This window comes from Bubalus bubalis, chromosome 20 (genome assembly GCF_019923935.1).
Source record: "Bubalus bubalis isolate 160015118507 breed Murrah chromosome 20, NDDB_SH_1, whole genome shotgun sequence".
In the NCBI taxonomy this organism is placed as follows: Eukaryota; Metazoa; Chordata; class Mammalia; order Artiodactyla; family Bovidae; genus Bubalus; species Bubalus bubalis.
In genome coordinates this window covers 19,111,528-19,134,379 of record NC_059176.1, presented here as the reverse complement: position 1 = coordinate 19,134,379, position 22,852 = coordinate 19,111,528, and the positions used below count along the sequence as shown (strand labels likewise).

The following is a 22,852-nucleotide window of genomic DNA, read 5'->3' as shown; positions in this document are numbered from 1 at the left end:
TGCAAGAATTACCAATGTGTAAATGCAGAGACATGGACTGAGCAAATGCTGTTGGAAGAATGGCATCAATAGACCTGGTTGATGCAGAGATAGTACAAATCTTCAATATGTAAACAATAAAATGTGTGTAGCACAATAAAGCAAATTGCAATAAAATGAGGTACACCTATATTCAGGTTTGCAGTAGAAGATTTTAAAACATAAATAAATTATAGGTAAAACTATACATAATGTTCAGTCATTTATCATGGCTATGAGAAACCAAGAACTCATATTTTTACTCACATTTCATAAATAGAAGTTAATTTCATATGTAATATCTTTAAGAATCTTAAGTTACATTGTTGTTGTTTAGTTGTTAAGTTGTGTTCCACTCTTTGGCAACCCCATGTATTGTAGCCCTCGAGGCTTCTCTGTCCATGGGTTTTCCCAGGCAAGAATACTGGAGTGGATTGCCATTTCCTTCTCCAGGGTATCTTCCAAACTCATGTTTCCTGCATTGGTAGGCAGATTTACCACTGAGCCTCCAGTGGAGCCCTTAAGTTACATAGGCAGGAATATTCCCCATATTTTTTAATAAAGATAAAATAATCAATACTCACAGAGCACTGTGATTGCTGATAATTACCTGGGTAGCTTTAACCTGTGGCAGATTCATTTTGATATTTGCAAAACTAATACAATTATGTAAAGTTTAAAAATAAAATAAAATTAAAAAAAAAAAGGAAAAGAATAACTCTACTACACCTTAGAATTTAACCTACAGAACAGGGCTGCTAATATACACTTGTCTTACTTTAAGGGATTTCTACTAAAACTAAGAATAGGCAGGAGAAAATTAACTGCATACTGCAAAGAGTTCTCCTTTGCCTGTTTTCCCATGTGTACAACATGAGCTAATGTTAAGGCACTAAAGTATCATGAAAATTCTTTCTGGAACAAAAATTTCATTATATAAGCATAAAATATTATTGGTTACTCACACCCAGGTTTTCAACTTAATTTAGCAAGACTTTAGGTTATTAGTATTAATATTTTTCTTCCTCTCACTATTCACATTGTACAATTACAATTTTAAGACATCCTTAAACATGCTTCTGTTTTCCTGACTTGGTTTTACTCAAGGTTAAGTTTGTAATGAGAAATGCTGGGCTGGAAGAAGCACAACCTGGAATCAAGATTTCTGGGAGAAATATCAATAACCTCAGATATGCAGGTGACACCACCCTTATGGCAGAAAGTGAAGAGGAGCTAAAGAGCCTCTTGATGAAAGTGAAAGAGGAGAGTAAAAAAGTTGACTTAAAGCTCAACATTCAGAAAACTAAGATCATGGCATTCAGTCCCATCACTTCATAGCAAATAGATAGGGAAACAGTGGAAACAGTGGCTGATTTTATCTTTTTGGGCTCCAAAATCACTGCAGATGGTGATTGCAGCCATGAAATTAAAAGACATTTACTGAGAGGAAGAAAAATATTAATACTAATAACCTAAAGTCTTGCTAAATTAAGTTGAAAACCTGGGTGTGAGTGATCAATAATATTTTATGCTTATATAATGAAATCATTGTTCCAGAAAGAATTTTCATGATACTTTAGTGCCTTAACATTAGCTCATGTTGTACACATGGGAAAACAGGCAAAGGAGAATTCTTTGCAGTAATTTTCTCCTGTCTAGTCTTAGTTTTAGTAGAAATCCCTTGAAGTAAGACAAAGGAAAGTTATGACCAACCTAGACAGCTTATTAAAAAGCAGAGACATTACTTTGCCAACAAAGGTCCATCTAGTCAAGGCTATGGTTTTTCCAGTAGTCATGTAGGGATGTGAGAGTTGGACTATAAAGAAAGCTGAGCACCCAACAATTGATGCTTTTGAACTGTGGTGTTGGAGAAGACTCTTGAGAGTCTCTTGGACTGCAAGGAGATCCAACCAGTCCATCCTAAAGGAGATCAGTCCTCAGTGTTCATTGGTAGGACTGATGTTGAAGCTGAAACTCCCAATATTTTGGCCACCTGATGCGAAGAGCTGACTCATTTGAAAAGACCCTGATGCTGGGAAAGATGGAGGGCAAGAGGAGAAGGGGATGACAGAGGATGAGATGGTTGGATGGCTTCACCGACTCAATGGACAGGAGTTTGTGTGAACTCTGGCAGTTGGTGATGGACAGGGAAGCTTGGCGTGCTGTGGTTCATGGGGTCACAGAGTCATACTCGACTGAGCGACTGAACTGAACTGAAGTTTGTAATGCATTCCTCTTCTTTCTCACCCTTAATGGGATTAAGAGACTTGCCAGGTCTATCTGGATTTTAAGGGAAGCATAATAAACAACAGCAGGGTATTTACTTTTGAGGAATGATATTTTTCATGCTCTTCAGATAAACAACCTCTCTCATGTAAAGCTTAATAAGTGTTAGTCCAAAAACTGGATATTAACCAATACATATTGGTTTTATAGAATGAACTGATGCCTCACTTTAAATGTATTAAGTAGACTCATATTTTATAAGTCTAGTAATTGAAACTCCTTTAAAGATACAATTTCATTAGACCATGACCCCAGTTATCATTTACAAAGGCTTCAGTTATCATTTACCTCAAATGGTTTTAATCAAAGGAAAATGCTTAGAGGAACAGAACTGGCCAGTATTTTGTGTAATGCAATAGCTCCCCCATTTAACAGATTAAAGAATATAGACTGGAATTCTTTTGATAATATTAATAACATCTATATTTTATTTTACCAATTATATTTTCTTCTTAACTCTTTCAAAGTAGAGAAACCTTATCAATGATATGTAACTGTTCCTAAAGTATTCATTATTTCTACATGACCTTCTAAGAACAAAATCTTTACAGGACACTGAAAATATCTCAGTGACTATGATATTTAAAATTTATCTGGTAAATATGTATAAATATCATGGGTATATCTTTTTAGCATTTCTAGGGAAATATATAGAGAAGGCAATGGCAACCCACTCCAGTACTCTTGCCTGGAAAATCCCATGGGCAGAGGAGCCTGGTAGGCTGTAGTCCATGAGGTCGCTAAGAGTCAGACACGATTGAGTGACTTCACTTTCACTTTTCACTTTCACGCATTGGAGAAGGAAATGGCAACCCACTCTAGCGTTCTTGCCTGGAGAATCCCAGGGACGGGGGAGCCTGGTGGGCTGCAGTCCATGGGGTTGCGAAGAGTCGGACACGACTGAAGCGACTTAGCGGCAGCAGGGAAATTTAATTTTCATTTATCTTCTTATAAGTTTAAAAATGATGCTTGTACCTGAAAAGTCTTTTAAGTTTTTTATTTTGATAACTTAATAATATTTTCAGGTTTTCTCTCCAAATTAGTTTGACTCAATACTTAAACACATATTTATTCAACACCTTCAGACTTGCAGAGTAGTTTAATAAATTACAAAGTGACTTACTTCAGGTAACCTTAATAATGATTACATAAATAATTCAATTAAAAATCCTAAAAATTACTTACTCGAAACACTTGGGTAAAAGGATTCTTTTCTGAAATTAATAAACAGCTTCATTTACATATATAATATTAATATATGAAAATTATTTCATATATGAATTAAAATGTTCAACATTCAAAGTTTTATCAGGCCCTATATACCGTAGAATTCTCCAATATGTAGCAGTATAAAACAAACACAAATTGTATAAGAGCCAGAAGAAAAATAGCTCACCACGTTAAAAATCTTAATAATGAATAAAATAAGAGAATTGCAGGTACTTTTTATAAAGTAGTTATTCAACAGCCTAATAAATGTAAAGCAGATTTTAGAAAAAATTATCTTTTAATACTACATCAAAGACATGATTCCATTTGGAGAAAATCATACCGCCACCCCCACAAACACCACCACCAGATTTCCTGAGAGCATTTGACAGAGAATTTGGACTTCCCTAGTGGCTCATGAGGTAAAGAATCTGCCTACAATGTGGGAGACCTAGGTTCAGTCCCTTGGTAAGGAAGATCCCCTGGAGAAGGGAATGGCTACCCATTCCAGTATTCTTGCCTGGAGAATCCCATGGACAGAGGAGCCTGGTGGGCTACAGTCCATGGGGTCACAAAGAGCTGGACCTGATTGAGTGACTAAAGCAGCAGCAGCATATTGGTTAGAGCAATTGGATGTTTAATAATGGAACCATGTGAGGAAGTGGGTGAACATGCGGTGTCTCCTTTTGCCCTTTGCTGAACTCTTCCAGTTGGTGGTGGCTTATTAGTTCCATATTCCTTACCAGGATCTCCTGTTGTAAAACAACTTATGGGAATGGTTACTAGAGAGCCTGGCCAGGGTGGGCGGTTTCAAAGTGTTTCCCCTAACATAACTAGCCAATAAACTGGCCCCAGCATACAAATTCATGGGGTCGCAAAGAGTCGGACACAACTGAGCGATTGAACTGAACTGAAACCAGAGGTGGTTAGGAGTACTCCACCCACAGCAAGTAAGGGAGATTTATTTACAGAGATGTGGAAGCAAACCAAGGAAGTTATCTGACTGGCTATAGTTTAAGCAGTTGCCCTATTTGGGAAAGCATAGTTGACTGTGATTGATTGTTCTTAAGTATCACTTTCTTAGACTGGAGGACATTAGTTTTTTTTTTTTTTAATTTTTATTTTTTAAAATTTTATTTTTTAACTTTACAATATTGTATTGGTTTTGCCATATATCGAAATGAATCCGCCACAGGTTTACATGTGTTCCTGGGACATCCTGAACCCTCCTCCCTCCTCCCTCCCCATACCATCCCTCTGGGTCATCCCAGTGCACCAGCCCCAAGCATCCAGTATCCTTCATCGAACCTGGACTGGCGACTCATTTAATATATGATATTATTCATGTTTCAAGGTTGTTTTAGGTCTTGTTTTGCTTGTTTAGGTTATCAAAGCATTAGTCATTTAGGCTAATGGTCTCCTTGTTTAATTACTTTACACCCATAAATCTCTAGTCTTATTTAAATTAATGCTTTTCTTCACAGTACTTCAAATTGTGACATATTTTGCTGATTCCTTAGAATCACAATTTATTTTTTCCTACTCAAATTCCACAAGTATTTTTAAACCAACTCCTTTTGTCCAAAATGTGGGGAGACTTACTAATAAGATTGAGAATGAGAGGAGGCAGTAAGATCACTAGATCATACTTTATGAAGCTTGAAAAGTTAGCTTAAGATCTTGATGTTTCTCCTTTTGTAAAACAAAATTAGCAATTGAAATAGCTAATCTATAAATCCCCTCCTTGGAAAATCAAAACAAACCTAAATATTAATAAAAATAATAATTTGGAAAGTAACAGTGGAGAGCACGCATACTTATGTTAATACTTAAAGGCACCTATTACTGCTTCAGTTCAGTTCAGTCGCTAAGTCGTGTCCGACTCTTTGCGACCCCATGAATTGCAGGACGCCAGGCCTCCCTGTCCATCACCAACTCCCGGAGTTCACTTAAACTCACGCCCATCGAGTTGGTGATGCCATCCAGCCATCTCATCCTCTGTCGTCCCCTTCTCCTCCTTCCCCCAATCCCTCCCAGCAACAGTCTTTTCCAATGAGTCAACTCTTTGCATGAGGTGGCCAAAGTACTGGAATTTCAGCTTTAGCTTATGTAAGCATAAATTAAAATATATTAAGGCATTTCTCCATTCTTAGGTAGAAATATTACAAACATTTTATTACAATAACATATCTATAAAAATATATGGGCTATATATTAATGCAAGTTTTAAATACCTGATTTTTATTTTTAGTAAATTAGAGATATAGTACAACAAAAAGATTAGATAGAAACGTATTTATTTACTTGAAGGTAACCTCCAATGGACTGTGTTCCAAGAATGTTTCATCATCAGTTCATGCTGTTAAAAGCCTGAAACAAAAACACTACCAGAAACAGAAAGTGGAATTGCTTTTGCATCGTGACTGCTAAATATATAATGATTTCTTATTTTCATGGACTACAGTTTCTTAAAGCAGATGTTCTGTTTCACCCATTATAGTAACTAGATTCTAAAAAAGTAAAACAAAAATACATTTAACAATAAATACGGTATACCTTTATTGGACAGTCTGTTCCATGTAAATGTTATGTATATGGATCTTTTTAACATGACAATAACAGAGAATCTGTTTGAGCTCACCAAATAAATGGTTTTAAGAATATGCATAAGATAATGTGGCAGGCTTTCTTTTTTTTTTTTAATTTTATTTTTAAATTTTACATAATTGTATCAGTTTTGCCAAATATCAAAATGAATCCGCCACAGGTATACATGTGTTCCCCATCCTGAGGGAGAGGGTGGGAAGATTTGGGAGAATGGCATTGAAACATGTAAAATATCATGTATGAAACGAGTTGCCAGTCCAGGTTTGATGCAGGATACTGGATGCTTGGGGCTGGTGCACTGGGAAGACCCAGAGGGATGGTATGGGGAGGGAGGAGAGAGGAGGGTTCAGGATGGGGAACACATGTATACCTGTGGCGGATTCATTTTGATATTTGGCAAAACTAATACAATTATGTAAAATTTAAAAATAAAATAAAATAAAAAAAAAAGAAAGCCTGCCACATTATCTTATGCATATGCACACTATCTTCCTACAACACTTATGTGATACAGGAATAAATTACTAAATTTGAAAAGACAAAAATTAAGGAAGTTCTGCATTGACTGCATTTAAAAAATATTTATCACTTTGTGTAAATGTGGTCCATGTAGAATATGAAACACTAATTTTGCTGTCTGGATCATGGCTGAAACTAATGACAGGCCTGGGAACATTGTAGATGGTGCTCAGTCACTTTCTTTTCCAAAATTTAACAACTTTGTTTCAATCCAGGGTTTATTCTCTTGGGCTCCTCATTACTGTTGCCTTTCAGTTCCAGCATTTGCTTCTTAGTCTAGCTATGGCACAGATCCATTGCACAAAAGCACAAAATAGCAAATGAACCCCAGTGGGAGACATTTTATACCTAAAAGTCAAAGTAAAACCCCATAAAGAAAGTAACTATGCCTTTATACATTTCATAAAACAGAAAAGTGTTCAAAGGAAAGTAAAATTAGCTTTCAAGATATATTTGCCCCTTGAACTAGACATCTGCTATGAAATAAAAGTCACTAAGTCGTGTCCGACTCTTTGTGACCCCATGGACTACACAGTCCATGGAATTCTCCAGTCCAGAATACTGGAGTGGGTAGCTGTTCCCTTCTACAGGAGGTCTTCCCAACCCAGGGATTGAACCCAGGTCTCCTGCATTGCAGGTGGATTTTTTACCAGCTGAGCCACAAAACATCTGCTACATGAGTGTAAAATAAACTTGCATATTTTTATAAAGAAGAGTATTTTCACATTTACAGAAGGTAATCTAGGTATAGCCAGTCTATACACATTATTACTGTTTAACATTTTAAGATTTATTGTAATTTCCAGTTGGGATATTCTGCAAAATTTCCAAGAAGCCTAACTATTCAAGAAGTACTCAGAAATTCTCCAATTCCAAGCAAAATATTCCCATGTTGCTTGGTGTTAGAAAACAGGCATACATTTTGCCTATAAAATGGTATTCTCTTGCCAAGAATAGATCAGAAGTGATTAAATAACAAAAGCAGGAAAGAGAAGCTACTGGCATAGTATAAAGACAGAATACAATAGGCAGAAATGAGTTCAGGAGGTCAGGAATCCATCTCCTAGCTCACTGGTAATTTTCTAAATGAATGAATAAGTGGAGTACTACTGAATCCAATCAAGGTTTTCAAGATGAGGTCATGAGAAAAAGAAACTGTCTTCTTCAAGTTCACTGCCTCAAATAAATGTCCATCATTCAAATTTAATACTTTTTTTTCCATTATGAGCATTTTCACATTTAAGATGAAAGTTAAGATTTAAAACTACATTTCAAACTCTCCTCCATTCACAAAGTGAAAAATAAAAAGTTTAACATGTTACAAAGATCTATTGAATGTGCCTAGGGAGAAGGCAATGGCACCCCACTCCAGTACTCTTGCCTGGAAAATCCCATGGACTGAGGAACCTGGTAGGCTGCAGTCCATGGGTTCGCTAAGAGTCAGACACAACTGAGCAACTTCACTTTCACTTTTCACTTTCCTGCACTGGAGAAAGAACTGGCAACCCACTCCAGTGTTCTTACCTGGAGAATCCCAGAGATGGCGGAGCCTGGTGGGCTGCTGTCTATGGGATCGCACAGAGTCGGACACGACTGAAGCGACTTAGCAGCAGCAGCAGCAGGGATATGTGCATATTTGACATAATTCTCCTTGTCTTTCTTATAAATCTTCCATTTATCCCCATCTCATTTAAAGTGCATATTTGAACATCTCAATGGGATTGTATGAAAATGCTTTTGGAAACAGAATTAATGTCTGAAGTGAAAAAAAGCATTCCTAGACAACATAGAGGGAATTATTTTTGTAGTTCTGAATATTATTAGCTTTACAGCTTACCTTCATTTTTTGCTTTCCCTCTCTTTTTTTTTTTCCCTTTCAAGATATATTGTCCCTTTTAGTATAAATCAAAACTGGAGAGCAATAACATATCTTAGCATATGGTGGGAAGGGTAGGAAGAGCCTAATCTTGAAGTATAACATGTAAATAAGTGAGTGAATAAGTGAATAAGTGTATGAATGAATTCAATGCCAAGGATTTTACACTTTCAGCTACACTAATTAGTTCTACTGGAAATCAAGAGAGTCTGGAAAAATTTCTAGCAAATTACCATATTTGTAAAATTACAAAAGCTAAGTATAATCAATCATGTTTTGAAAACCATATAGAAAGCATGCAATCTCATATACTGTTTCACAATCATTTACCATCTAAGTTTTTGTTAGTTCCTAAATTTTGTTGCTAATAAAACCAATATAAAATATCTGATATGTCCCAACAATCAGGAAGTTTTGATGTTAATTGTTCAATGGTGTTTTTTGTTTTGTTTTCAAAAAGGCTGTAATTTTATAATATCATCAAACGTTAAAACATGGCAATCTAACACAAAATAAGCAATATTTTGCTTACATATTTGTCATATCCATTCAGAAACAAAAGATAGAACAGATGGATAATAGTTAAATACACACTGACAATATACAAGTTCACTTTAGAGAAGCTGGGACAATACCACTGAATAGCAATATAATGCAATAAAAAGAAAATGGGTTTATGTACCTAACTGAAATGGGAGGGTATTTAAGGAACTACTACAAATCTTATAAAATACATTTTGAAGTTTAATAGTATCTGAAGAAAGAAACTTGAGTATTCAAGACTTTGCTAATATGTGACCAAAATTACAGAATATTTAATATGAAAGAATTATGAAATACAGAATTTTTAATATAAAATTAGTAGAATATTTTAGGTAACTTCCTGAAGATTTTTATCTCACTTTCATGAGCAAATTTTCTTGATTAAAAAAACAGGTTATTCTGAGACTCTAGATTATTTATAATATCCTTTCATTGAAATTAGCTATTCATTACATAATTTGAAATAGACTAATGTGAACCGTGAACTTCCTGATGTTCAAGCTGGTTTTAGAAAAGGCAGAGGAACCAGAGATCAAATTGCCAACATCCGCTGGATCATAGAAAAAGCAAGAGAGTTCCAGAAAAACATCTATTTCTGCTTTATTGACTATGCCAAAGCCTTTGACTGTGTGGATCACAATCAACTGTGGAAAATTCTGAAACAGATGGGAATACCAGAACACCTGATCTGCCTCTTGAGAAACCTGTATGCAGGTCAGGAAGCAACAGTTAGAACTGGACATGGAACAACAGACTGGTTCCAAATAGGAAAAGGAGTACATCAAGGCTGTATAGTGTCACCCTGCTTATTTAACTTATATGCAGAGTACATCATGAGAAACACTGGGCTGGAAGAAGCACAAGCTGGAATCAAGATTGCCAGGAGAAATATCAATAACCTCAGATATACAGATGACACCACCCTTATGGCAGAAAGTGAAGAGGAACTCAAAAGCCTCTTGATGAAAGTGAAAGTGGAGAGTGAAAAAGTTGGCTTAAAGCTCAACATTCAGAAAACGAAGATCATGGCATCCGGTCCCACCACTTCATGGGAAATAGATGGGGAAACAGTGGAAACAGTGTCAGACTTTATTTCTCTGGGCTCCAAAATCACTGCAGAGGGTGACTGCAGCCATGAAATTAAGACACTTACTCCTTGGAAGGAAAGTTATGACCAACCTAGATAGCATATTCAAAAGCAGAGACATTACTTTGCCAACAAAGATTCGACTAATGAAGGCTATGGTTTTTCCTGTGGTCATGTATGGATGTGAGAGTTGGACTGTGAAGAAGGCTGAGCGCAGAAGAATTGATGCTTTTGAACTGTGGTGTTGAAGACTCTTGCGAGTCCCTTGGACTGCAAGGAGATCCAACCAGTCCATTCTGAAGGAGCTCAGCCCTGGGATTTCTTTGGAAGGAATGATGCTAAAGCTGAAACTCCAGTACTTGGCCAACTCATGTGGAGAGTTGACTCATTGGAAAAGACTCTGATGCTGGGAGGGATTGGGGGCAGGAGGAGAAGGGGACGACAGAGGATGAGATGGCTGGATGGCATCACTGACTTGATGGACGTGAGTCTGGGTGAACTCCGGGAGTTGGTGATGGACAGGGAGGCCTGGCATGCTGCGATTCATAGGGTTGCAAAGAGTTGGACATGATTGAGTGACTGAACTGAACTGAACTGAATGGCAAAGAACAGAAATGATATGTATGGAGTACTTGCTTATAGTAGTTTTGGTACTAACTACTTGCTTGGGTAGTTACACAGGTGAAGTTAATAAAATCTCTCAATCAACCTCAAATTAAGTATTATAATTTCTATTTTATACACAAAAGCATTAAATATTTGGCTAGAGTTGAATGATTTCACAGGCAATGAAGTGAATTTTAGAACCAAGATTGAAACCCAAGTGTGTTATATTGTAACATTTTATGGAATATGCTGTGTTGTCCTTCAATAAAGGACTGTGTCTGGATATTTCATAGGCTACCTATCAAGACAGTTTGAATGAATATGAGAAAAATAAAGAAACTAAGAGCCATGAATAAACTATTATTGGAGTATATATGGGTGGGTTCCAAAGAGGCCTAACAAAAGGAATCTTTGGAATTGAAGGCAAATTATTGTTTTGGGAAATTAAAGCAAGGTCATATTGTAATAATCGACTTGTTAGTCAATTACTTCCACTAGATGGTAAACTCTACTGTGGGGACAGAGAGCAAGAGAATTATGGTTACTTTTCTCTCCCCACTGCCTAGTCCAGGACACTGGCTTTAACAAGGCATTCAGTGAATTTCCAGGGAACGAACTAGACTGCAAGCAGAGAAGGGCGACTGTCTGGAGAAAGAAATTTGGTGGTAAACAATCACAAAGAAAAAGATTTGCTTTCATTACAGAAATTAGTGTCATTATGACTGAGAAGTGCATCCATAGGTGCTTTAACACCGATCTAGCCAAGAACTCAGTCAGTCAAGGGACCAGAAGGACTAGGATGTATAACAGGAGCAGGGGGCTTTGAAGTAACTCATCCCAAAGAGACCTTACTTAAAAGAGAACTGGTGAAAACATTAGAAGGAAATCAACTAATCATGCCTTAGGAATTTATGTTAAGAAGTCATTGTTCTTAAAAAAAATCTGCTTTTATGTAGATAAAACATATATCATTTATTTTAATAAAAATGCATCTTTCATAAAATAAATAAAAATTAATTCTTACTTCAAAATCTATGCTCCTTTGTAAGAAAGCCAAACCCTGTAGTCTGGTCTCAACCACGTGAGTGTATCATCTTACTGCCGACTGGTGGCCACCAGACTGAAATTCAGGGGCAGACTCTAAAGAAGAAGAAATATTAGAAAACGGAATCCATGAATCAAGCTTAAAAGCAAATGCTTTTTTTCTGTAGTTTACCATCACATTTTGTAGAACTGAGAGTAATATATGCATTCTGAAGAAGTTAAGTCCATAGATGTTTGACAGCATATTACTCCCATCAATATAACTTGGTAGGCATACCAGTACTTATAAATCAATAAGAACAGTAATATAAAATTTAAGATAATTATGTGGTGACTGACTTCATGTTAAAATAGTTTCAAGATCAAGTGGAAGTGATCCTGAAATACTAACTGGATATATAAATATAAAACTTTCTAAATGTTTCTTCCAAGGTTATAAAATAGGTTTGAGTAATTGTTTAAAAGCAACTTAAAAATTAAAACAGGAAAAAACAGCACCATACTTAACAGTGAATCCTTAAACAAATTTAAAACTACTACAGTGCCTTTGCTCCCTTTATAAGTATTAATAAAACTTTGCCAGAAATTCAGTTTTAGAAATTAAGTTGACTTCATATTTCTGAAGTGGATAAACTGCTAGTCACTGACACTTTAGTTTGAATTAGCATTATATGATTGTTTTCTCCTTAAGAATTTAATAAGATATATCTAATATGACTAAATAGAGGTTCTGATGAGGACAGGAAAATAGATCCCAGTATTGTAACATTAGTCTCTGGGTTACATATTCCTAGCTAGGATGCTGCACTTTGGGACTTTCGGTTAACTCAATGGAAGCACCAGACAAATACAGGGAATTAATGCCAAAAGGTAAGCAAATAAGCCAGACAAAAAAGATGGATGAATAGTTAGTTGAAATTTACTTCTTACCTGCCATATTGCCTAAGAATTGCCTTGCTTATCTGGTAATATTTATCTTTGAAATAACCTCTTTTGAATTCTCTCAAAATTTTTTTGCCTATGACACTGTCTTTAAAAATCACTGCTTATGTTTTAAAAATTAAGCTTAAAAAAAACACTTTTCTTTAGTAAAAGAAATAACCAGTTCCATCCAGTAATTTATTGGGTTCTTAGTTCTAGTTCCAGCTTTCATGAGGTAGACCTTAATTATATAGTATGCCATTATCATGATCCATAAAGGTTAAAAAATATGACAAAGATTCAGGAAGAAGGGAAAGTAAAGTATGTTTTACACAAGATTAAAGAATCACATATAAAACATTTTTATTTAAAAATAAAGGGAAAAATGTCTTTTTGTAGCTCAGAAATATATTAAATGGTAAATAAATCTGACTTCGGGGGAGATCCAAAATAGATAAATACGAAATCTGTTTATTTATGACAGAAATATGCTGGGTCTGCAACTCTCTTTAGTGCCCAATTGAATCATGTTTCTGGTAAGATCTAATTGCCAACACAATTTGTACCTTAGGACTTTATAGTCAGGTGCAACATCAAAAATATGTTTCTAAGATAAGCAGATCTCTTTTCACATTTCAAAAACATATAGGGCACAACTATGGCAGAGAACTTTATTCTTATTTTAACTAAGTTTTTTAAAAAATGCTATTTCTTCATTTCAGAAACTTGTATTTTCTTGTTGTTTCTACACATCATTTTCTGGTCTTGAGTTAAAAGAGAACTTTATATTAGGAAAAAGAATCAAAAGCTCCTCACAATACCAATTCATTACCCAGAAAATCTGGAGAGAATTCCAATTTAAATATTTTTTTTTAAAACATACATAAACAAAAAATGAACTAAAGTGACAATATATCATACATTTTCAAACCACAGAAATAAGAAAATTCATGAGGTAAGCAAACCAGTTGTTGAAAACAATTTTAAAGCAGAGTGCCTTTCTCACTCTCTTAGAAAAAATGATAACAATATAACCAGAAACTCTGGTTTCCTTTTAATATTTATCATTTTAACTGTAAAACATTCATATTTCCACTTACTGTCTGAAATTAGTAAAACGAAACAATTTTTGAAATTCTCGATTATTCTGGGAAAACACAGTCCAATATTTATGACCAAAGGTCCTTAGAAAAATGATCGAGGGAAGAAAGAAGCTTAACATAATTTTTAAATGACTTGGGATAAACATTGGATTTGGGGATAAACTAAGATTTTGGGGACATTTAAAAGTATACCAATTTTGAAACTGGTTAATGCCAACAATGATTTATATAGGCAATGATGAATCAGAAACTTGCCATCTCCTTTTTTTTCGAGGCCTTTTTTTCCCCCTTTGGTTGGAAGAAAAATTACCCTGTTAACTTTGTCATTCTTTGGTTCAGAATATCCTAGCCTTTCCTTCAAGGTCTTGCCACCTCTATCGCCAAGCTAAAACAAATCTGGCTTCTTTCTCTTTACTGGTAAAAACTCTAATCAGCTTGTATGGGAGGGAAAGAAACAAGTACTGTACCTGGAGATGGAAAGGTACATGGCTTTACCAGTGAGTGTTTTCTTGAGGTAAGATGAAATGGGGAAAGCATTTTCAAATATAATGTATAATGCACAACAGGAAGGCTAAAGGAAGAGAGGGTCTTTTTGTGATCATGGTAGGGCTTGCAACAGAGAATACTGCAAAGTTACACATTACTTATACACTACGTGCTACAGACGTTGATATCATCTTTCTTACACTACATATTAAAGAGAAGTTGATATCACCTTTCTTATGCATGCATACACACACACACACACACACACACACTTTTACTCAGAAGCACCCAGGAAGATATTTGAACTTTGCCCTGTTCCCAGTTCTTTTCTTACAGTTGGTTAAGTGTTCCCTCTCCTCATCTCAGTCCTGGCACTGGGAAAAAACAGAAAATAGAAAACGAAAAAGAAGTTATTTAGTCCAGCAATGTAAGGTCTTTGGGTTTCTCATTCGGCGGCTCTCTATACTTTGGTCCCGAAGGGGAACTGCAAACCTTTATCTCCAGGTCTCTAGCAGTTCCTATCAACTCAGCAGGAAAGGGTGGCCGGTGGGCAATCCTGAAGGAAAAAGGAGTCACCCCCGCGTACCAAAGTATTTGGCAGTGCTCGCTCGCCTTGTGGTCCGCGCTGGTGCGACTCCGCCGTCGCTCAGTGAAGTCCCAGAAGCGGCCAAGTTTTAAGTGAAGAGAAGATGGAAGCACGTTCTCTCTCAGTTTCTCGGAGAGTCCCCGGACTTAGTTCGCCGCAGGTTTTTTGCCCTGGACTTGTCGGAAACCGGCTTCTTTCACTGGAGAGAAAGCCACTGGGGAAGCGCTGATGGCTTTAATGGAGATTCTCCCGGACCGCAGTGGGTCCGCTGATGTCCTGCTCCGCGGTGTCCCTTTGGTCTATTTTTCTGAGGTGTCGGAGGTGTCGCCGCGCAGGGCTTCTTCCCGGACGAGTTTGCCTCCAGCTCTGAACTCGGATCCTTCCGCGCAGCCCGGGCCCCGCGGAACTCGCGCTGGAGCCCGGGACCCGCGGCGCCTGGAGGGAGCCCGGACCTGGAGGGAGGAGGCGTCTTCGGAACAAAGCCTGCGGGAGAATTTGGCGCGGATTCCTAAACCCGGGGCTGGATCGGGAGCCCTGAGCGAACCGGGTGGAAGAAGAGGAAGGAGGAGATGGAGGACAGGCGAGAGCAGTTTACACCTCAAGCACAACACCCCTTGCGTGCCTGCCTGACAGAGGCAGTTGTGTGGATCTTGCCTCCGCGTGGGTGCACGTGTACGCGCTCGGGAGAGCCCGTGGGTGTGCTCCGGCGGGAGCGCGTCTGTGCGCCCGAAGGGCAGCGCTGAAGCCTGGGAGAGCTCTATTGGTAGCAACCTTCCAGAACGCCCCTATCCTAGGAGGCCGCTAGCACGTGGCTTTGCCAAGTAGGCCGGGAAGAAGCCCTTACTAGTCAGTTTCCTTCTGCAACTCCCAGCTCTTCCAGTCTCTGGGTTCGGAGTGGTTTCTGGGCCTCCGGGGTCCCAAGCTGAGAGGGAGTTGCTCGCTGGGATCGAAGACCACGTACTGGTGAACCGGTTAAAGAGAAGTAAAAGGATTTCCAGGCTCAGGAGATGTGAACAGCTCGTTTCACATCGGGGGTCTCCCAGGGGGAAGCCTTTTCCGGGCTGGAGGAAGGGGGATGGGGTTCGAGGAGAGAAACTTGGATTTGTGGACAGCCGACCCCCGCCAGGGGGACCCAGTTTTGCTGCCTCCCCACCCCTCTTCTCTTTCCTGCTTCGGACCTGTTCCTTGTCCCAGTATTCTTAGTGGCCTGGTCTCCCTTGTGACGACTGTTGGGTTTGTTTTCTGCCTTTGACAGGCACCAATACGTGACCACCTGAGCCCACCTAATGCGTGATACTTAGCTGAGTTGACTCTCAAATATAATGTTCCTTTTTAGCTTTTGCGCCCATCCGATAGTAGGCAAACTATTAACCTGCCACTAAGGGAACGCTGGAAGCCAATCGCCGGTGAGCGAGACCCCCAAGTCAGCAACTCCGCCGCAGACCTTCTCGGCGGGTTATAGCTAGTGACTTTTCCCTCTGCCATAAGCAGTCACAGCCTGACTCAATGACAACCCTTGATCCCATAAACGTGGGGCAGTGGGCGGTCAGCAAGTCCCCCCCCCCCCACCCCCGCCCCGCAAGAGCCCAGGAATGCCCCTGGAAGTTCGCCTTCATCCTTAAGGTTTTCTGCTTTCTCCCCTCCCCCTACCTGCAACGCCCCCGCGCCTCGCCTACTCCGGGATTTGTCGGCGCCCGACGGGCCCTTTTCTCTAGGAGGCCGGGGTAAATCAGTCCGGAACACGCCCGGCTCCGAGGCGCGGAGGGCGGCGTGGCGGGCCCCGGCGGGGTTCTCGCCTGACTCGGAGTCTGGGGGGCGCGGCGGCTCCCCGTCACTGCGGCGAGGGCCGGGCTCACGGCCGCGCGCCCGCCGCCGCCGCCGCCGCCTCCATGCTGCAGCGCGGGACGCAGTTCCTCCCGGCCCGGCGGCTGCCGCTGTCCGAACACGCGGGCGCGGGGAGCCGGGGAGCCGGGCCCGCCTTGGCCGCCACCGCAGCGCGGGAGCCAGGCTGCCAGCCCCTCGTCTGAGCCGCGGACTCGCCTGGGAGCCGCGGGCAGCGGGCGGGGCGCTCTGTGCAGTTAGCGCAGGGAGGCAGGCGGCGTGTGCAGAGCGGCCCGAACTGAGGACTCCCGTGTGTGCGTGCGCGCGGGTGTGCATGTGTTTGCGCGTGCTTTTCCTTCTTCCCTCGAGGATGGCAATGGCTTTGCAGCTGGCTGCTCCCCTAGGATTCTAGACTTTGTGGAGCTCCGGGTTGTGAGCACAACCCACCCATATAATCCATTTTGCATGGTCGGTTTCTATCAGGAGAAAAAGCGCAACTGGACCGGGGGTGGGGCAGACCAAGGAAACCTTCTGGAAATACAAACAGGCACACACAGCACTCACAGGAGAAAGGACTAATGAAAGACCTGGGAAGATGTCTGTAACCTTCCGGCTGGCCCTTCCGTTTTTCAGGAAAGATTTTGGATCGTTTCTACCTTTGGAAGTCATCTTGGCTTTTTTTTTTTTTTTGCAAGCTCTCTTCAGCTAGTAGCGTGCGTGCGTGCGTGTGTGTATCTGTGTGTATTTGTGCGCTCACTTGTCTGATGCATTTGCTTGTCTTTTATCCAACTATCCAGAAGCAAATGTGTTAACTCGGCGGTGTGCCCTCGATGTCCGGCTTCTCACAGAGCGCGGAGGACGCCCAAACCCATTTTTCCAGGCTGGATTCGGAAGGGCTGCTCAGCTGCGGACCCCTGTTTGTGGATCGCTTTACTTAGGGACTGGGAAAGCTCCAGTATTAACCTGCTTCCAGGTACATCACAAGGTCACCAGAGGGTCTTGCAACCGTCTTGTGTCTGTGCATCCAGACCTTCCTGTCTCGGCCAGAAGGATATTTACATTTCTGTCTACATAATTTGAAGCCAAAAGTTCAGCCTGTCGAGCGGCTTTCTGCACAATCAAGGTAACAAGAATTGCCTTTCAAACTGCTTACCAAAATCCCCGACTCTTCGACTCTTCCTCGCCGGTTCCTGGCTCTCTCCTCTACACCAAAATGTCACCAGCTCTTGAATTACGTGGATTTGGGTTGGAAGAGAACTTGAAGAAAACGTGATAGAAAGACTATGCCAGACCCCTCTCTCTGCTGTCCTTGGTTCTGTGGGCATCGAAGCCGATCGTGAGAAGGACCAGTACCCTCATTGCTTTTCCTTCCCGGTGCTGTACTGGGTGTGTGTGTGTGTGTGTGTGTGTGTGTGTGTATGTGTGCAAGTGTGAATGCGAGTGCGCGCGCGCCTAGCTGCGAGTGTGTGAGTGTGTGTGCTTGAGTGTGTGTCTGTGTGTGCGTGCGCGGCCGCCCTGCCTCTGCCCGCTCCCCGGGTGCAGAAACGCGGGTTTCATGGGGCGATCGCCGCGGATCCCCCACCCAGCGCGACCTGCGGGCAGCGGAGGCAGTGGCAGGAGCCGCCTCTCGGACTCCCTAGGATGCGGGTGCTGAGCTATGGCAAAGGGCAGCGAAGTGACGAGCGAGACCCGCGTACGACTGTGAAAGCCACCTGGAGCCACCTTGCTGGGATTGTACCTGCTGGCAGAAAGTCTTCCTACGACCGTCTTTCCTCTAGAGGCACCAGGTAACAAGAAAATGACTAGCCGCCTCACCCAGTTTGCTTCTGATCTTATTTCTAGTGTCTTATCTGCATTGCAGGCTACTTTACTTATTAATGTTTTGAAAATCATTAAGAAGGGCTGGATATCCAAGGGCGCTCCGTGATGTTGTAATATAAATTCTAGAAGATAGAATACAAATCTATACCTGAGCACTTAATCTAGCAGTGAAACCCTGGAAAATATGGATACACTCCCTCCTAAGTGATGCTTTTGGAAAGCTAGGCGTGTTGAACCTGTCTGAAGATGCCAGAGATTAAAATCCTGTGTTTCCTTCAGGCTATGGTTGCCACGGACCATTTGGTATCCAGCCCTCCCCAGATTGTGGAGTGCGAGAGGGTGTTTGGTTTCCACCCATCGTTTCAGGCAGGGATCATTTTGACCCTTCTCTACCTCTGGTGCCAGTTTGCTTTCCTTTCCGTATTGTGGTCCGGCTTGCCAGATCCTTTAGTAGTTGTAAATTACCCGTCTGGAGACTTTAATTCGAAATAGAGTTTTCTTGGAACTTGCTTTGCATGGAAGGGAATTCACTGTCAGGAGTCTATGTGTTGAGATATGGTGTTTAACTGCCAGTGTTTGCTTTTATCTAGCAAAGTAGATCCATGAAAGAAGTCATTTTTGTATCTAGAAGAGCGCTGCTAAAACCACAGCCACCACCCCTATACCTTCCCCAACTGTATTGTCTCGGTTGTGGAGAGGGGCTTGCACGCGCGTGGTTTGTTTGTTTTTATTTTGTTCTGCGCCCCCCCCCCCGCCCCGTTTTAATTTTTTCTGGTAATGTGTATCTTGAAAATTCTTGCCAGTGCCTTGATTTCCAAGGAGTAGGGTGGATTTGCGACTGCCTAATTAACATATTGGGTCTGATATGTTAAAAATGGAGATTCCCACCGCAGGCTGAGGCAAAACAAATTGAGTGAACTTCCAAAGCCCCTTACCCTCGCACCTCATTTCTCTCAATTTCTTACCTCTGCGTCCCCTACGGAAAATTTCTCTTCCTTCTCGAGGGCATTAGGTAGGATTAACAAGATAAAGCACTTCCAAAGTAGTCTCATCAATGTTTTATTCGACAGTGAAGGCGGTCTGAATAATTCAGCTGAGGAGTGCTCGTTTGTCTCCCGCCTTAGGGAGCTGCCTGCTGGCTGCACCCGGTGGAGGGTTCGGCCCGGCCGAGCGCAGGGCGCCCGGGTCGGGCAGGCAGTGGCTGGGGCTGCTCCAGGGGTTTCTCTTTGCTCAAGCCACTTGGAAAGTGGAGGGGCGCTGTCTGCTTTTCCTCCGCTGGCTGCTTTTTTTTTTTTTTTTAATAGATTTCTATATGATGGCATTTGCGGACCACAAATGCCATTCGCTAGCTAGCTGCTCGCTCTGTTCCTGAGCCTTGATGTCGCCAACTCCTCTGGAGATTGGGCTCGGCTGCTGCTGCAGCCCTCGCAGGCTGGTGGTGCTACAAGGCCATGTTTGCAGCGGCCTTGGGGGCTGGGCTCCGCCACTGCAGCTGCCAGGCCCGCGGTGACACTTTCTTGGGGCGGGGCGGGAGAGCGCAGCGGGCCCCCTGGCAGGCAGCGGGCGCATCGTGGCAGAGGTGGCCGCCTGGATTTGAGACGGAGGAGGTGGGGAGACACGCGTGGGGCGGGCAGTGAGGTCCTGCCAGACACCCTGCGCGGGTAGCCCCCTCCCCCTTCTTCGTAAATGAAAATCCAAATGCATAGAAGGAAAGCTGGCAGCAAAAATGCCTTGATATTCAGATACAGCATGATTTCTCAGGATTCAAAACCTGAAACTTAAGTGTGTTTTTCCTAGTTTCCCATTCGTTCCTCTCTGCTCTCCCGTTTTGTTCTGGATTTAATCAGGTCATTTCTACTCCTGTTTTACCTCCAATTGAAATACCAGTGGAAAGACTGCTACCATCCCCCATAAACAGGAAGGAGTTGAAGGCCACTCTTCAGACAGATTTGTTCTGTAACTTTGAGCTCCAGGCAGACCCAAGAAAGGATACAGAGGATAACTCGACTTTAGCAGAAAAGCAGGTTCCCCCTGTACCTTCTGAAGACTCGGAAAGAAAAGGGTACTGCCTGTGTAAAAACTAAAAATAATTGGGTATTTGGGGGGGGGGGGTAGGTAAATATTTTTCTTTTCTTTCATGTTTTTCTCTTGTAGTGAGTTTATTGGTATTTCTCCTATCACTCTGAAAATCCTAGTCAGAAAATTGATTTGTGTATACTAACAGTCTGACAAGGACACCTTTTTGTCCCCCAGATTTCTCCACAATATTATTAGAACAGAAACGATAGCATACTCATAATATTTGCTGGCGAATAAGATATCCCTGTTTAGAAGGTGCCCCAAAACATAGGATGCTGGTGGAGAATATTAGTATTGGGAAAATTGGGTATTTTTTTCATCTCCCTCCTCATTTCATTTCATCCTGGCCTTTTCTCATTAAGGATTCAGTCCTTTGCCCTCATCCTTAGGGAAGTTTGAAACAAATATATTAACTGGATCTTGAGTGCTCAGATGCCTAAAAATAGATTATGGTGTCATTCATGTTTTAAAAATGCCATTCATTGGTGCAGATTGGAGGTAGGTGAACTATCATAACCAAATAGACCTTTTAAGCATAGTTTCATGTTTAGAACTTCCTTAAGAAATGGAGGTTTCTGCCTCCCTTCCCCTCCCTTTTGTCTGGAGACAGAGACGTCCCAACCACTTTGAGGATCTGAGTCCAGTGCCCTTGGTCAGCGTTGTACTTAGAGCTGACTTGACTTACGAATAGGTTGAGACTGTCACGTGTTGACAGAAAATTTCCTGGCAAAACCTTCCTTCCTTGTCAGCCTTCTTATGGTCACTGATAAGAGGGGTAGAATAATAGGGAAGCCAGGACACCCCTGGAAACAGATGTGAGCATAGGGGCAGGTGGAAAGGAACTGTCATTTAACTCTTGTCCCTAAGACCATTCCTTTTTGTCATCTTTTCACTTTCTCTTTTCGAGAGGAGAATGACCTTGAGCAACTCCAATCTTCTATGCTTCACATACCTCTTTTCCCCTCTCAAATGTGATGTATATATGAACACATGCACATACATGTACACACCCCTCAGTTTTGAAATATGAGATTCTTGTGTTTGTGTGTTTTGGGAGGGGTTCATCAAGATGTATCTCTGACTGATACCAGCCAGAGGTGATTTTCTTTCCTTTTCCTTAAGAGGGGATAGCAAGAGGTGTGGTCACTTGAGACAAAATTGATTCACCCTTATCCCCTCTTCCAGGATTTTTATCTCCTCTGACATTCAGTGTATTCCTGGTATTAAAGCAGTGTGTGGTTATGGCACTGGTGTTTAAATGACCATCATGTTATAATTACCTTTCGTATTTTCATGAGTGACCATCAGTTTCCTTCTGTCCATTTAAACCAGTGTTCTCTTTCCTCTTGCTGCTTGAAGCTCTTTAGACTTGATAGTTTTGCTGAGTTTTCTAGATGGTGAAATTAGGATCTTGCTTTCTGCTGATACTATTGCTATGTTGTTATGTGGTTGGGATGAAACGCTTGCAGATTTCTAACAGTGTTCCTGTCTCTGCATCCTAGTTCTGCATCGTAACTATTCAGTTATTTTAAGGGAAATTTACTATAAATAAGGTTGCTGAGTATTTTTTGCCAATTTTGAAGCTGGAAGAAGAAAGCTACTTGAAATTTTCTGATGGCTTAACTGGCTAATCGATTCACTCATTCCAGTGATTTTTATTTTCTATTTACTCAGAAATAAAACATTGGCATTACTTTCAGAGTTTGTGTATAGTATAAAGGGTTCTAAGTTTTGTATTTCATTAAAGAATAAAGATCTAAATTTAGGCCTTTAAATAGATGTGACTGTGGCACCCTAGGATACATGACTAACAGGTAATTTTGCTACATCATTCTACTGACACACATGTGCATAGCTCTGCCTTGTTCAATAAACCTTGAGAGTGAGACTGCTTATTATATTTCTACGGCCCCCATTTTTATTCCTGTGGCATTCTTCAATCATTGAGGACTATTTAAAGTCTAAGGCGGTATAATTTGTCCATTGCATGGTGTGTGTATGGTGAAATTAAGAAGTATTATAAGTTTTGAAGCTATTCTGGTTAGAAGTGTACGATTTTTATTATACTCTATCAACATAAATGGTATGTTATTATGAAAACTCCAGTTTCATGTAAGCATAACAAGAGATAGAAAAATAAGAATTTAATCCAAATATAGTGCTTTTTAAAGCTTTTTCACCTTACTGTTCTGATAGATTCAGTTCTGACAGAATGATTTTTACTGATCTATGACATAATT

The 22,852-nt window shown here is 40.9% G+C and overlaps 1 protein-coding gene across 4 annotated transcripts in view; it reads left to right on the top strand.

Annotated features, from left to right (window-relative positions):
- The first annotated feature begins 16,803 nt into the window (after positions 1-16,803).
- Positions 16,804-22,852, top strand: part of LRFN5 (leucine rich repeat and fibronectin type III domain containing 5) — a 319,486-nt gene continuing 313,437 nt past the window's right edge. For 2 of the 4 annotated variants that reach the window (XM_025271878.3, XM_044932740.2), the window contains exon 1: positions 16,840-18,499. The gene's annotated coding sequence lies outside the window, so the exon portion shown is untranslated. Of the gene's footprint in view, positions 18,500-22,852 lie in introns of all 4 variants that reach the window. The other 2 variants (XM_025271881.3, XM_044932741.2) reach the window with 2 other exon arrangements.